Source organism: Sapajus apella, unplaced genomic scaffold, assembly GCF_009761245.1.
Source record: "Sapajus apella isolate SASKATOON/1434 unplaced genomic scaffold, GSC_monkey_1.0 scaffold101, whole genome shotgun sequence".
In the NCBI taxonomy this organism is placed as follows: domain Eukaryota; kingdom Metazoa; phylum Chordata; class Mammalia; order Primates; family Cebidae; genus Sapajus; species Sapajus apella.
In genome coordinates, this window is record NW_022437041.1 from 3,489,791 (window position 1) to 3,503,690 (window position 13,900).

Below are 13,900 nucleotides of genomic sequence, written 5' to 3' on the forward strand. Positions count from 1 at the left end.
CAGAGGCTTAAGTTACCAAAAAGACTGCACAACTTTAAGACCATGAGAGAGGACCTCGATGTTCCAAGAAATTAGTGACACAAATTGTCCTGGCTCAGTAAACTTTAAATAAAAGTCTGGGATGGCATCAATCCAAAGAGGGAAGCCTTTTGCCAGCCTAGGAGAGTTTGGTTTTATAACCTTGCTACAGGAATGGCAGATGGAGGTTTTTCTCCCCTGCACAGCTTTGGATGACAGTTTGTTGTATCCTGCCGAGTGGTATCAGGAAAACTGGGCTAATTAACTGCAAGTGGTCTTAAGTCTGTATTCAGTAACCCACTGGTGTATTATGGCTGCAGATTAAGAGTATTCATACTTAATTTTTCTGTGTATTAGTCACCCCAGCCGGATCTTAGGTCCCTCACTATGTTTTATGATTTTTCAGTGTGTCCCACTGTGGTGGGGAAAAAACACAGCTCAACTGATAATTGATTAGCTAATTGCCTTAGTAATAGTGGTTGACAAGTAAATTCCCATGAAAAAGATAAAACAAGGATTTCACGAAAGGGAGTGGCATTACGTACAGAATTATGGCTATGCATACCGCCAATTTTGGCTAGCTGAGGCCCATATAATTAAAATACCCTAAATTTTTAAGAAAGTTCAACTATTAAATTTATTTATATGAAATTTTATAAAATAAAAAGTCTGTAATTCTAACTAGAATTTTCATATGCTACCTTATAATCTAGAAATAATTCTAACTCAGCATTGACTCAATACAAATGATTATCTAATGCATGTCAGGCACTGAGATAGGCAATGAAGACAGAAATAAATAGGATCCTATTCCCCAAACAGGGAACCAACAAATCAGAGAGACAATGCACCAACAAACAAAAACGTCAGATACGATGTGCAAAGTGCCAGGGAAACTCACCGGTGATTGATTCTAGCAGAAAATACAGAAACTTATTATTCAAAAAAAGTGACCTCTAAGTTGCTTTGCAAGAGAGGTGGTTGTGAGAGTAGAACACACAAGAAGGGGAAATTTACAAAAGCAAAGAATAAGAACGCTCCATTTGAAAAGCCTAGAGTGATATGCTATGGCTGAGGATACAGCACATGGGCAAAGGTGCTGAGAAAAAAGCTAGGAAAAGCTGACACTGGGCAAAAAACTCAACCTCCCTACAACACAGGGTCTTCACATGTGAAATGGGCATAATAATAATACAAACTTCATAGTCTTGTCATTTAGATTCATTCAGATAGTGAATCTAAAGCAGCTATTTGAGTAGTGGATAGGCTATATAGAGGAGACATTTCTAGTATTAGAGGAGATAGAACTGTCAAGGATTGGTGGAAAGTTAATAATTACATAATTCTGCAAGACATTGTGGAGATGGAGAGGAGGCTGTAGAATATTCACACACACACACACACACACACACACACACACATTATAGTGTTTGGTGTTTTTTATTAACATTTAGTCTATATGTAGAGACTAAAACATAAAAATCATCACATGATAAACTAAATGTTCTCATAGCTCTACATTCCTTTTCTTTTCCCTCCCTCCCTCCCTCCATTCCTTCTTGTTTGGCCTTGTTTTCAAAATGATTCAAGGAAGTATAGCATTTGAATTCTGTCTTCGGTCAAATCAAGACAGGCAGAGAAAGTAAGTAACATATGGAGTTAGTGGTAAGTATTCGAATAGGTTAGGTAATGGCTGATTAACTTATAGAGGAAGAAACTGAATCTCACTCGGGTTAAAGGAAATGTCAGAAGAAAATACTAGAGGATGCAAAAAAATCTGAAGGAAGTAGAATAAGTAATCTCTAAACACTTTAGAAACCAATTTATTTTAATGCACTTTGTAAACTGCAATTTCCTGGCTTTAGTCAATCTTTTTCACTTTGGCCTAAACATCAATAAATTGCTGTTATCTTGACATGATATTATATTTACTTCCTTAACTGTTCAGCTTATGCATTATTGATTACTTTACTTGGACAATTTTTCCATACAGTTGTCTAGATTTTTTTTCTCCCATTTTAATGAATCACAGTCTCTCTCTCTCTCTCTCCCTAAAGGCTTAAAAAAAAATTGAATGGTAGAGCTTGGTTTACGTTCAAAGAAGACTTGGCACATGGGAGTTACTACAGAAATGTGAGATCTCTAATTCTGACCTCTAATACAAACATTCAAAGTCACTTCTCTATAAATCATTTAAAAGCCAACTGCAATGGTGAGGCAGAGTTTTCATCTCTAGCCTGACAATAGGCATTCCATCACATGTATATCAGCAATTTAACGCTCTTCAAACATCAGACAGAGCCAGCAAATAGAATGTAATGCAGATACAGATATTAACTCATCAGCATGATGGGTTTCTACCTGACACCCTTACTATTGCTTTTGAATTCATTACACATTATTAAATTTTCACTAAATTCTATCTTTCAGAGAGTCACATCTGGGATAAAGGTAGATGAAGTCACTTGATATAACAAAATCCAAAGTATCTCAGGAAAATTACCAAAAAAATGAGTATGTAACGACATATATGATAAAGCATTTTAATCATCAACTTGGTAGAATCAATTACAAATGTCATATATTTTATATATCAAATATATGTGTGTGTATATATATATAAATATATCATATACATATATATGATTAGTAAATATTTCTATAAAATTATTTTGCCTTAAAAATAGTATAGATGTTTTGCAAAAATAAACATAGATATCTCCACCCTGATAGTTTTGTTTCACTTAAAACATATATATATTTTTATAACATATTATATATAAAGATATATATATATATATATAAAATTTAGCAGCAAATAAACTACCTAATAAAGGCAGAACTTTAGTAACATATTTAGTTTTGAGTTGGTATAAATTATTCAATGGCTCCCACCAAGAAGGTAGCTGTCTTTAAAATACCTCTGCCCTGTGAGACAAAAACATAATACATTTCTTTTTATCAGAAGCTTCAAATTCCCTAGTAGTATGAAAATTTTATATTCAAAGATAAATCTCCAGCAAAATCAGCATGTCTTAAACATGATCATGTTATACTGCCATTCAAATTTTTTTATTACTGATGCACATGATTTGGTTAATTTGTATTGTCATGGCACGTTAAGATTACCCCATGTGAGTGATTTTTAAAAAGTACATGTAGTAGATTTTATAATCTACCACATGAATAATTATCTAGAAGAGATATACTTTAGTATAGACAAGGTCATAGAAACTTTTGACGTTTCTTCAAATGGAAATATCTGTTAACACCCTTACACGTAATATTGTGTCACATGATCTGTTTTATAAAATGCAATTATTATGAAAAGTATATTTTCCATAGTTTCAACAGAACTTATTCACTTAGGTGACATCTCTTTCCATCTAGGCCTATAACCAAAAGCTAGTTTTTAAAATTTAACATACTAAAACCTTTACCTTCTATATACAATTATTTAAAATACCTCTATTATAAAATACACTTTCTTTTATTTTACATGCGCTTATTTAAATCTTTCTATTATAAAAATAAACTGGATACAAGTTGAACTGAATGGTATTTTTCTGACCTATGACAGACTTAGATTAATAATAATGAATATTCATCTATATTCAACATATGATAGCTTAAAATCAACTGACACTTCTGAATGCTATTTTTTCACAACTACGAGCTTAAACAAAGTAAATTATATAGAAATAAAAGATAAGCATGGTAATAGAATGAAAACTGCAAATTTAAAATATAATCTCTAGTTGCTGCAGATCTAGCCTCATACAGGACCTGCCAAATATTTTAGATAACAAATACAGATTAGACAAAAGATTTTTTAAATGCTATATATTACTTATGCCATTTGGGAATATGATCACAGCAGTCTTTCTTCCTTGTTCAGCAGTCATAATGAGAGAATTTATTATATTAATGTTCTGACCTTATAAATCTCCAAATTAGTGGACTTCATGCTTAAATTTCCCATTTGTCAAACAGAAATAATAAAAGAATCAAATTCTTGAAGTTATTATGAGTAACTGAGATAAATAATTTAATGTGCTCAGAACATTGTCTAACACATTATAAATGATACACTAATAATTATAGTGATTCACTAATATTTTTCCAGAAATTCTAAGAGCTAAGAAAATAGAAATATTTGGAGCTTAGAACTTTAAAATACAGGGTTAATTAAATTAAACTATGACCTGAGACTTTAAGCTTTAATATCAAGGACCTGGAAATGTTGAGAAATAAAGCTGTGTGCCCAAATGCCTTTGAAAATGGGAAGTATCATTAGCTATGGTTCAGATACATAAAAGAGAAGTTTGGCTAATATTTATATAAAAGTCATTATTACATTTGACTATATCTTATTACAGAGTTTAGTTTATTTTTGGTCTATTTACTCAAAGAATAACAGAGCTTTCCCATGTTAAAGAATTCTGTTTAATAGTTCCAGGAATTGGTGATGTGTAATTGTAATCCTGAGTTACAAATGTTTGTTGTAGAACACCATGTTTACCACAGAAGTTCGACTTGATTCATTGACTATGTTACTAATATTTTAACTCAAACAGTACAAAAGACTGTATAGATCTTATTAGAATTAAGAACACATATAAAGGCTTTCCTACTTGTAACATTTTACAAGTAAAATAAATGAGTGACTCTAGCAAATGAGCTTTAAAACGTAAGGCAGAATCTCAATTTCCTATGACAATCCATGACTGAATCTTCACTGTACAATGAGAAAAAAACATTCATATAGTGTTTTCTGAAGCTTTCAATGTCAAATAATTTGCTGGTTTCATGGATTGATTTGAGGCAAAAGCATTTCTTAGAAACGTCAGTGCATCATCAAAAGACATTCATTATGCATCTTTGTGCAGTATTACTTCAGGTACTGTAACAGTGAACTACATAGTACCCATAGGGATTTTTAAATCTAAGTTTAAGAATATTCCTTATAGGCAAAAAAAACATTTAACATAAAATTTTCAGTAGAAATCTAGTTTATACAAATAAAGCCCATGTTTGTGGAATAATTTTTTGCTGTTGAAAGCTTTAATGGTATCAACTTGTGAGCAAGGCAAAGGATAAAACTATAAAAAACAGAGAAGACTCTGTTCCCAACTTAATTCTTCAGTATAATGAGATTTTTTTCTCATTTATGGTTTTAGTGAAATGGCCTTGGCAACTGCTATAGTGTCTGCAAATGCATTAAGAATTCTTTATTGGGCCTGGTGGCGCACGTCTGTAGTCCCAGCTACTCGGGAGGCTGAGGCAGGAGAATTGGTTTAACCCAGGAGGTGGAGGTTGCAGTGAGCCGAGGTCGCGCCACTGCACTCCAGCCTGGTGCCTGGTGACAGAGTGAGACTCTGTCTCAAAAAAAAAAAAACAAACAAACAGAATTCTTTATTTAATTGCAATTTTATATGTCAAACACATAAAAGAAATGACAATAATTATTTGTTGTTCATGCTTCCCTAATAGATTAAATGGGATATACAAAGTAAAGAAAATTATTATTTGTGCTTTATTTTTAGAAAAATAAATTAGTCACAGCCTATTCTATAACAAGTAGTACACTGAATTTAGGCACAGTGGATAATCAAGTTGGAGAACATTAACTAAGACTTCACCCTGAAGCCTGAGTAACCTTGATCACTAAATGACATCTAAAAGGTATGCTTATAGGATGCCAAACTCATGAGCTATAAATTGCAAAATGCAGTCAAAACCATTTGAAAAAAAAATTAGTTGGTGAAACCCAGTCAGTTCGTGCAAATCTGTTCCAGATCAGTTGCATATGCATAACCACCTGCTAGTTCCCTGAGTAGGCCAGCTTTTGGGGCCCTGTGTGCAACCGCAATTTGTGTAACACACCCTAACTGGGTGGTTAATTGGGCCCACCTGAGTTCCTATATTTGTGGTAAAGTTTTTAAACATCAGAATTATATAAATTCCATTCAGGATTTAGCAAACAGAAGAGCTGATTAGTGTGAACCAAAACAATAAATTTTATGTGTGTCCTGAACTGGTAGTGTGAACACTTCGTATTATTTAGGATATCTACCATATAAATTTAAGTCTCACTAAGATCACAAAACTATTTTTCTCAGGGGTGTGTAAACAATTCCTTGTCCTGCCATGGGTTCCTTCTTTGTCTTTTTTGTTATCTTTTTTTCCACCTCCACATAGATTCCGGAGTATGTTTTCTTGCTTGTTTTTAAAAATATTTACTGTACTTACTTCTGTCAAATTTACATACTTTTACCTTCAGAGTGTATGAAGTGGCTTACATTAGAAACACACATACATGAGATAAATATATTCACAAACCTATAAGATAAAATATTGGAGGAGAAAAGAATTCTAATGTTTTGGCTAAAAAAAGCCACTGTAATTGAATTTGAATGTAGTTCTGAGCTTCTCCACAAGCATAGCAAAGATGGTTATCTACAGGGTCTTCTTGAGTTCCATCAGTATTTGCCTGATCTCACTTGTTAATGTACAAGGCTGTCAGTCTTGGCTGAAGCATTTGTTTTTAATCTTTTTTTTTTTTTTTTTTTACTGATATCTTTTTCTGCAGTTGCAGATTTCTGTTTTGAGAATATACTTTTCTCTACCTAGTCAGAAAAATCTATGAATGTCCTTTTTATCTTTTGCACTTAGATTTTGATACACAGAATAACAGTATCCGCATGATAGATCATGCAAAATAATATGTTAATATACAATTCACTGAACCCTTAAAATGAGACAAGAATTACTCTAAGGTTAGGTCTTTACCTGCATTATGCCCTTTAATGAAGCAATCCTATGTTAAGTGCTATTATCATCCCCATTTTATAGATGAGGTTATTTGAGGCTTAGCAATTATTTTCCCAAATTCTCACAGCTAATAAAGTAGAAGAGCTGGCATGTTAAATTTCAAAAGCTACTCTTGTAAACGTCACAACATCCAGGTTTTCTAAGAGGTACCAGAGTTAGCACGATGTTAGCAAATACAGAGATCTTACTGGCTTATTAATCCCTGGTCATGGTAAGAAAGTGACTATAAGCACCAGGATTTCCATGGCCCTTCGATCTTAATAGTCCTGTCTGGATCCTCTGCTCTCTGGATCTGCTCTGACTTCATTCAGGACCTAACAGATCTGTTTTTTTTTCTCTCTCTCTCCATAGCACCCTGGCAGGCTATGACTCCTGGCACTGGGGTTTGAATAAGAAAGAATTGTTTCCAAGCACAGTGTTTTGAGGAAAAGACCACAACCACCAGTTTATTGTCTCTTCTTAACAGCAAAGAGACAAAGTGTTTTCTTCTCCTGCCGCTGAGGGAGAAAGAGCAAAGCAACTCTGCTAACAACTTGACAGTTACAGTTCACATTCAACCTGCTGCTGACCTGTTTTCAGACATGAAAGCCCTTCGGCTCATCCTGTCCACTCCCTACTATGTGTCGTTTACACTGGCAAAAGAAGGCTTCAAGGGTGTCAAGAGTTAACACATCAAGACAATCACCACTTGGCTCTTTGAGAGCTGTCTGCCAGGAGGAGCCTCATAGCTTGATAGTACACTGCAATTTTTTATCTTTTCAGCCAGAGTCAATGACCTTAAATTGCTGCTTTTTCACTGCAGCTCTTGGATTTGCAAGAACAGCGAGCTGAAGCTTGTATTTACACAAGGCCATGAAAGCACTCTATTTTTCAGATGTTTGAAGGTACTTTATTGGTTTACTTTTTAAATATCTTTTCTTTCAAGAAGTAACAGGTTTCTACAAACTAGAAGTGCTTTGTTCTAAAATTCATATTCCTCTGTTTCCTAAAATCGTAACACACAAAAACTATTTAAGGCCCACAATGGTAATTCAGTACACCTAGCATCTGCAATTTCTACTTTCTGAAATAGCTTTTCTCATACTTGTTCTTTTAGAAGCAGTGTTAATATATCATGACAATGTGGTTAAGTGGTGGGAAAGAAGAAGGGGGCTCAGAGAAACACATTTGTGTACAAGTCTATGTTCATTTAAAATTCTTTTAGTAACAAAATTATGTTAACCTCCCCAAATATATATTGGGTAAATTCTGAAAATCTATCTTTTTTTTTTTTTTTTCTTGAGATGGAGTCTCGCTCTATGGCCAGGCTGGAGTGCAGTGGCGGATCTCAGCTCACTGCAATGTCCACCTCCTGGGTTCAAGCAATTCTCCTGCCTCAATCTCCCAAGTAGCTGGGACTACAGACACATGCCACCACACCCAGCTAATTTTTGCTTTTTTAGTAGAGATGGGGCTTCACCATGTTGGTCAGGCTGGTCTCAAACTCTAGACCCGTGATCCACCCGCCTCAGCCTCCCAAAGTGCTGGGATTACAGACATGAGGCGCCGGGCCAGGCCTGAAAATCTGTTCTTTAAGAGGCCAAGAGTAAGATCCAAACCTACAATTTTAGTATTCAGCTTACAAACCGTTAGGCTACAATCTAAAGAAAATTAAAATTGGTAATTTAACTCAAAATATTACAATTATGAGAATTAGTTCTAGATTAACTGTGTGGTGTGTTCCTTATAAACAAAAGATTATGTATATTAATCTTATATCTAAAAAACAGTGTAAGTGAATTATTATATTTTCCTATGTAGTAGGAATACATTAATGGAAAGAAAACCAAGAATTGTGAAGCTCACTCATTACTAAGAAAATATAAAACTTAACTTGCAATTAACTGATGACAAAATCAAGATTAAACTATTTTTCAAGAATTATCTAAGCAGTATATGGAAAGGGAGAAATAAATTGTCCCAGGTTTTGCTATTCTTTCTTATTTCTAAGAGGTCACATCCATAAATATACCTATGTCTCAAGCAAACAAGGATATGATTTTACTTTAATATTTTACATTAATACTTTTTTTCTAGGCTTCCTATATATATAAAAAATAGAATTTTGTATGAACAAAACAACAAAATTATTCTGTTTAAACGTTATGTATAATAGAACTAATTATTGCTAGCATTTTAAATAAAAATTGACGTTTAGTTAAAAAGAAAGGATGAGAAATACTATAGCTCTATGTTATATCTGTATGACAGCTGGACACTGAGAGATTATTTTTTATTAGAAATTTATAGACATGCCTACTAATAGTTTTGGGTAAATTCAAGCAACTAAACAATTCAGTAAAGACTATATTGAGCAATTCTTATGTCATTTATATTTTATTTATGAACAGGAATATAAAAAATGAAAGACCTCCAATGGCACATAAAAGTAATGCTGATATGAAACTAAATGTCAGGCAAAAGGCATGAAAATGTAAGAGCCACAAAGACATTAAATATAAAACATTTAACAGAACTTTTATATAACTGACACCATTGAAAAGTCGTTTATTATAATATTGTATGCAAAATTTTTAGAATTCACCTAACCTTTAATTTTAAAAGGTCAAATATTATTACTTTATCAACATGAATTCTAGCTTCTTTTCCCATTTCTTTTTTGTTTTTGATTACATAATGCAGCCTCTATTTTTAAATTTATATATGTTTTCCTTTCTTCAGCCTGTCTCATGATTTCATTTTTTCCTTTCTAACTAATTTCACTATTGATATCTAAGGTATCGCATTTAAAAATAATAAAATAACTGGCCACAAAAAAATTTCATTTCATTCTTTGCCATGTATTGAGAATGATATATTTTAAACTGTAAAGAACCAGTTGATGTTTTCTTTGAAATGACTGTCAAAACAAAGTTTATGTTTTCCTCCACCATTCCAAATACACCAGATCTTTAGTTTTCAAAGTGATAGTAAAGCTTGACTTATCCTTAACCTGCTGTTTTGGAGTTATAGTCTCTGATGCTCTGTATGAAAAACTAAAGGCCCTTCTCCCTAATGCTTTCACAAATACCCCCTTCAGCTATTGCAACTGGTGAGACTTCCCATTTTATTCACTCTTTATAATTATAACCCATTATCTGCAAATAAAATATCTGTATCTTAACCACGTCTTAGGATGTTATAGGAAACAAAAGGTATCTGTTGTCTTTTCTTTCTTTCTTTCTTTAAATTTCAATTCTGTAAAAAGTTTAAAAATAAAATAACTCAGGTCCCTTTGTTTCCTGAGTAATTTGTAACACTTGAGAGCTCCCACAATGGAAATATCATGGTTTCTTCAGAAAAAAAAAAGGAGCATAATCTTTAAGGAGGAAGAAAATAAAAATTGTTATAACAATACAAATAGGGACATGCATTGCAACATAATTTGTAAGCGGTAATGACCTTAGCTAGTTTCACTACAGTAAAGAATATAATATTAATAGGAAAAACAGCACACGATTGTTTAGCACTATATGCCCTCAACTTACGTTAATTAATTTAACATCAGAACAACACCATGACATTACTATTAAGAGAGAGTTGAAGTAACTTGCCCCCAATCATGCAAAGTTTGAACCCAAGGCAGTGTGGTTCCAGAATCTGTGTTCTTAACCACTCTGCCATAATGACAGAAAGAAATCACATGAAGGCATATTGGGAATTCCACCAAAAATAAAATACACAGGAGAACATAACTCAACTTCTTCAAAATCAAACGCTAACAAAATTTTGTGGTATGACCTTTTCCCATAGGCTTCATCAGTATGTAGCCTGCTTAGAGTCTTTCTTGTTGGGAAAAAGGAGAGAGAAGTTATGAACTCACACATTACAAGAACATACAAGGACATATACTCTGTCCTTGCGAACTGCTTGTGGTTCCCCAAACACTTTTTGGATCCAGCCACATGGCTACCAGCTGTCTGTGTTTGAGATTTTTATTTTAATTAACTTTAAATTTTTTCTAAATAGACTTTTTCATTCTGGTTCTCCCTCCAAGAATTATATCTTATTCATATTTGTATTGCCTGTAGTTTTATAATAATTCTTTGACCATAGAAATGTTTGTTGGACTAAATCCATATTTTTGAAAATCCCCAAATAATTCAATAACTTTCTCACAATCATATCTATGCTCTTTTACAGATACCCATATACCTTAGGAAAAATCATTTAATTTAAATGTGACACTTCCTAAACAGATTGATAGTGAGACATTTATTTGCTGAGGTATCTTATGAACACTGTAATTAAGGCATGAATAACTTACAAAGAAGGAATTCTTATAGCCCTGAGTACAAAGAAATTAAACTACCTTGCTGGAAAGACTGCAAGGAGAGGCCTTGAGACCACGAGGAGAAGAAGCAGAGCTAGACATCCAAAGCAAAGTGCCAGGCATATGAGTGAAGCTATCTCGTCCCTTTAGACCCGACTTGCCAGCAGCTTGCTACCAAGTGACAAGCAGTCAATACCACGTGGAGCAAAAGAATAGGCCAGCTGAGACCTGTCTGTTTTCCTGATCAAATAATGAGACAAAATTAAATGACTGCTGGTCAAAGTCACAAAATTTGGGGGGTAGTTGTTTACTCAGCAATAAATAACCAGAAGACCACTCACTGCTTAAAATCCTATTCTGCACTAACATAAAATTGCAGATTCCTTTCCAAAGTGTATAAGACCTTCATGTCCTGGCTACTCCCTGCTTTTGAGCCTCTTCTAAGCCTACATAATACATGTTCTTCCTCAGCCTGATTTGCCATCAGATTCAGTTCTTAATTATAGTTATTTGTTTAGTTATCTTTTATCTTTGAAGCCTAGTGCTGTATCTGGTACCTGGTTGTTGATCAATAAATAATACTGCCCAAATAGGTATAAGATCTTAAAGAAAGTGTAGAATTTAGGGTCAGATAATTGTCATTTTACCAGCAATGTGTTTGGTAGTAGGCACTTTAACTCATTCATTCTTCAGAATAGGATAGTAATATTTTATCTGTATACTTCTGAAAATTAATTATGAATAAAGTTAGATATTATAATTAAAGGAATTTGATAAACTGTAAAATCCTATGTAACTATTACTGTTTTAATTATAGAATAATTATGAACTACCAAAACACAGCTAGGTTTGAATTCTGGATCTATAATTGCTAGCTATGAACACCAGGGAAAGTCACTGTTCTTCAGAGGTAAAACTAGATTTTTTTTGGTGAAAACTAAATGAAATCATTTTATAAATATATGTTTTAAATACTAGTTATTAATATTTTATAGTTACTGAAAGATCACAAGTGATGAATGAAAATTGGTTAACACTAATTAAATGAATCATTCTTTGACCTGTAGGCATACACCCAGACACCCCAAATTCTAACACTGCAGATGTAGGGAGATAAATATGCACCATGAATGCTTGAATTTCTACAATCCCTGAAAAGGTAAACAAAGGCTGGAACAAGAGGATGAACTTCTAGTCTGTGTGTCAGGTGTGAAGGTTGTTGCCAGGGGAACAAGAGACGGAAGATGAGAAGGAAGAAGAAAGAAGGAAGCAGCCTCTGGAGAGTAGTGGGTCCTGGAAAATCCATCCTAGAATTTACCAGTGTCAAGTTCCTTAAACGCATCACAAAGTCGTTATTTGCCTCTGCCTTTCAGAACTGGTGTTTGTTATACGGACAACACAGAGGTAAAAACTAAATCAGGTCTTGTACTTTATATCTTGAGAGTGATAATGTAAAGAGGTCTATGGGAGAAGATTAATCCAACTGCCCTCCTGTACATAACACATTTGGAAAGGAATCTAACCAGGAAAATCCATTTAGCTATGCCCAGAACAATCAAGACTGACTGTGTAGAGATTGAAGTGCCTCAGTCCATCAGCTGATGATATTTATTGCTTTTTGGTACCTTCTGCATATTTACCAAGCCTATGTAAAAGAAAGGTATGCTTCTTATTTATAGGACAAAAACAAATGGTGTTCCAGCAGGTAATAATTTAATTAAATAGCTCCTAAAGCATGAACAAATTGTTCCAAAAAAAGAAAATATTTTTATTTATTCTTTAAAAATAGGGAGGGAAAGAAAAAGAACTAAATCACATTTGACTTTTGTTAATGCAACAAAGGTAGGGTTTACTAAATCTCCTTAATAACAAAGTGCTTCTCCCTGTCTGCCTTCCTCCTATATTGGAATCAAAATTGCCATAAGCAAAATTGATATTGTTCATCCAGCATCATTTATCACCTCTAAGAAATAATTTCAAGTTAAACATATTTTGATAATGAATTCAGATATTCCTAAAAAAAACTCATTTTATGATATTCAAATTAGTTTGCCTAATGCGCTTTACAGATAAAACAGGATAGAAATAAGGAACTACATATTTATAATAAACTTCAGACTCTAATGACTAAAAGCAGTCTTCCATTCCAGTTAAATCCAGAAGGCCCTTTTAAAGCCCTTGTAATACATGGATTAAAGATGTCATTATTACTAGAAAATAATAAGTTTTACACTGTAACATAGTAAAGACTGTGCACCTGGTTTAAGATAGAAATGGGTATGAATCCCCAAATTGCCACTGACTGTGTGACCTTAGGCTGGAAATTAATACTTTGAAGATTCCATTTACTTATTCTGTTTTCATAAACACACACACACACATACATACGCACACACAAACACAGAGACAGAGGGAATGACAGTGATTATAGGGTCACTGTGAGACTTCAGTGGAAAAATTTCAAGCAGTTAACACAGCTCTTAAGACAGCGTATGTGTTCCACAAATGGCTGCCAGTCATCATTGCCTTTAAGATTATTAAGCAATCATAGTGTGTGTGCAATATTAGAGCCACAAAATTATAAACCAAAAATGTACAAGAAATTGTTCCAAGCAAATTACAGTCTATCAGTAAAGAAAATACTAACTTATATATACACTTTAAAATCCAGTTAGGAAGTAAACTGTGGGGTCTAGCATAAGAATTCAGGAATGGTTAGGTTAAGGAGGGCGTCAG

At 33.5% G+C, this 13,900-nt stretch overlaps 1 protein-coding gene across 8 annotated transcripts in view; it reads right to left on the bottom strand.

The window, feature by feature from the left end:
- NAALADL2 (N-acetylated alpha-linked acidic dipeptidase like 2) overlaps nucleotides 1–13,900 on the bottom strand; it is a 1,348,438-nt gene that overhangs the window by 700,287 nt on the left and 634,251 nt on the right. The window lies entirely within an intron of this gene.